Source organism: Colobus angolensis, unplaced genomic scaffold (genome assembly GCF_000951035.1).
Source record: "Colobus angolensis palliatus isolate OR3802 unplaced genomic scaffold, Cang.pa_1.0 Scaffold6, whole genome shotgun sequence".
Taxonomy (NCBI): Eukaryota; Metazoa; Chordata; class Mammalia; order Primates; family Cercopithecidae; genus Colobus; species Colobus angolensis.
The window spans coordinates 19,198,974-19,202,393 of record NW_012119598.1 but is presented as its reverse complement, the minus strand read 5'-3'; the positions used below and the strand labels follow the sequence as shown (position 1 = coordinate 19,202,393).

The following is a 3,420-nucleotide window of genomic DNA, read 5'->3' as shown; positions in this document are numbered from 1 at the left end:
AAAAATTAGCTGGGCATGGGGGTGCACACCTGTAATCCCAGCTACTCGGGAGGCTGAGGCAGGAGAATCGCTTGAACCTGGGAGGTGGAGGTTGCAGTAAGCTGAGATCGTACCACTGTACCCCAGCCTGGGCAACAGAGCAAGACTCCATCTCAAACAAATAAATAAATAAATAATTTTAAAAAGATGATTCCAAAATAAAGTTTATTTTTAAAAAGTGGGCAGATATCCATATGCCAAAGAATGACGTTAGACACCCTACTTTACAACACACAAATAATAATTTGAAATTGATAAAATAATACCTAAACATAAGCACTCAAACAACAGAACTCTTAGAAAACAAAGTCAACCTTTATGACCTCGAATTTGGCAATGAATTCTAAGTGATGACACCAAAAGCAACAAAACAAAAACACAGATAAATTGAACTTCCTTAAAATTAAAAACCTTTGGGCACCAATGGGCTCTACCAAAGAAGACAACAACCTATAGGAAAAAATACTTGCAAATCATAGCTCTAATAAGGGTTTAGTATCCAAAATACATAAAAAGGCCAGGCACGGGGCTCACACCTGCAGTCCCAGAAATTTGGGAAGCCGAGGCAGGCAGATCACCTGAGGTCAGGAGTTTGAGACCTGCCCGGCCAACATGATGAAAACCCCATCTCTACTAAAATTAGCCGGGCATGGTGGTGGGTTCCTGTAATCCCAGCTACTCAGGAGGCTGAGGCAGAAGAATCGCCTGAACCCGGAAGGCGAAGGCTGCAGTGAGCTGAAGATGGCACCATTGCACTGCAGCCTGGGTGACAAGAGGAAAACTTGTCTCAAAAAAAAAAATTATATATAATTCTTACAACTCAACTACAAAAAGACAACTTAAAAAGGGCAAAGCAAGACCGGGCGAGGTGGCTCACATCTGTAATCCCAGCACTTTGGGAGGCCGAGGCGGGCAGATCACCTGATGTCAGGAGTTCAAGACCAGCCTGGTCAACATGGTGAAACTCCGTCTCTACTAAAAATACAAACATTAGCCCAGAGTGGTGGCGCACACCTATAATCCCAGCTACTCAGGTGGCAGAGGCAGGAGAATGGCTTGAACCCAGAAGTCAGAGGTCACAGTGAGCCAAGATCGCACCACTGCACTCCAGTCTGGGCGACAGAGCTAGACTCCATCTCAAAGACAACAAAACAAAAATGGGTAAAGGATAACATATATTTCTCCAAAGATATACAAATGGACAACAAGCACATGAAAGGTTGCATTAGTCATTACGGAAACACAAATTAAAACCACCATGAGATATCACTTCAAACCCGTGGAGAAATCAGAACCCTCATACACTACAGACAGGAATGAAAAATGGTAGAGCAACTACGGAAAAGAGTTTGAGGCCCCTCAAGAAGTTAAACATATAATTAACAAATATGATCTAGCAATTATATTTCTAGGTACATACCCAAGAATTGCAAGCAGGTATTCAAACAAATACTTGTAAAAGAATGTTCACTGCAGCACTATTCACAATTGCTACACGCCTGAAATGATCTAGATGTCCATCAATAGATGAATGCTTACAAAAACTGTGGCATATCCATTCGATGGAATATTATTCACCCATAAAAAAGAATGAAGTACTGACACATCCTACAATGGATATGAACCTCAAAAACATTACGTCAGGTGAAAAAGTTCAGATACAAAAAGTCACATGTTGCGCGATCCCATTCATATGAAACATCCAAAATAGATAAATCCATAAACACAGAAAGCAAATTAGTGGCTACCAGGAACTGGGGGTAGCAAGAATTAGGGCTTCCCTTGTGGGTGATGAAAATACTTTCGAATTAGATAGGGGCGGTAATTGCATAACATTTTGAATATACTAAGTGCCACTGAACTGTACAGTTTAAAATAGTTAAGCTTATGTTATACGAATTTTACTTCAATGAAAAAAATCTTTAAGCATGCACAAAGCTCAGCATTACTAATAATATTTTTTAATTAGCAAATTGACTGGGTACAGGGGCTCACGCCTGTAATCCTAACACTTTGAGAGGCTGAAGTGGAAGGATTGCTTGAGTCCAGTAATTTGAGACCAGCTTGGGCAAGATATCGAGCCCTGTCTCTATAAAGAATTAAAAAATTAGCTGGGCATGGTGGTGCACTCTGTAGTCCCAGCTGTCCTGGAGGAGGAGGTGGGAGGATCACTGGAGCCTGGGAGACTGAGGCTGCAATGAGTCATAATCCCACAACTGCACTCTAGCCTGAGTGACAGAGCAAGACTCCGTCTTTAAAAAAAAAACTGGGGGTGGTGGCTCATGCCTGTAATCCCAGCACTGTGGGAGGCTGAGGCAGGTGGATCACTTAAGTCTAGGAATTCAAGACCAGCCTGGGCAACATGGTGAAATGCTATCTCTACAAAACATACAAAAGTCAGCTAGGCGTGGTGGCGTGCACAGAGAGTCCCAGCTACCAGGGAGGCTGAGGAGGGAGGATCTCTTGAGCCCGGGAGGTAGAGGCTGTAGTGAGCTAAGACTGTGCCACCGAACTCCAGCCTGGGCAACAGAGTGAGACCCTGTCTCAGAAAAAAAAAATAGCGAATCATTTATTAAATGGTGGCATATTTCAACATTATGTAATAATGAAAATATATTTTCACAGAATGACTAAATGAAAAAAGAATATGAAGTCAAATTAATTTTCTTCTTTTTTTGAGACAGAGTCCTACTCTGTCACCAGGCTGAAGTGCAATGGCACAATCTCAGCTCACTGCAACCTCCGCCTCCCAGGTTCAAGCAATTCGCCTGCCTCAGCCTCCCGAGTACCTGGGATTACAGGCGTGTGCCACCACACCTGGCTAATTTTTGGATATTTTTAGTAGAGACGGGGTTTCCCCATGTTGGCCAGGATGGTCTTGCTCTCTTGACCTTGTGATCTGCTCACTTCAGCCTCCCAAAGTGCTGGGATTACAGGTGTGAGCCACAGCCCTGGCCCAAATTAATTTTTAAAAAGCTAAATGTTACAAAAATAGTATCTGAAGCCTGATTTTAAACCTAATCAGTACATGTATATAAAGCATGAAATTGTGTTTAAACAGACAAAAATACGAAAAGAAAAAAAGGATTAAAAAGCTATGTACCAAGCTCAGCCAGCTGGTGGTGAGCCTTTAGTTTTTTCTTTTTTAAAACAATTTTTTGGCCGGGCGCGGTGGCTCAAGCCTGTAATCCCAGCACTTAGGGAGGCCAAGACGGGCAGATCACAAGGTCAGGAGATCAAGAACATCCTGGCTAACATGGTGAAACCCCATCTCTACTAAAAAAAAAATACAAAAAAAAACTAGCCGGGCGAGGTGGCGGGCGCCTGTAGTCCCAGCTACTCGGGAGGCTGAGGCAGGAGAATGGCGTGAACCCGGGAGGC

General features: G+C 43.0%; 1 protein-coding gene across 2 annotated transcripts in view; it reads right to left on the bottom strand.

Moving 5' to 3' along the window:
* KDM1B (lysine (K)-specific demethylase 1B) overlaps positions 1-3,420 on the bottom strand; it is a 68,968-nt gene that overhangs the window by 53,746 nt on the left and 11,802 nt on the right. The gene's annotated exons all lie outside the window — the stretch shown is intronic.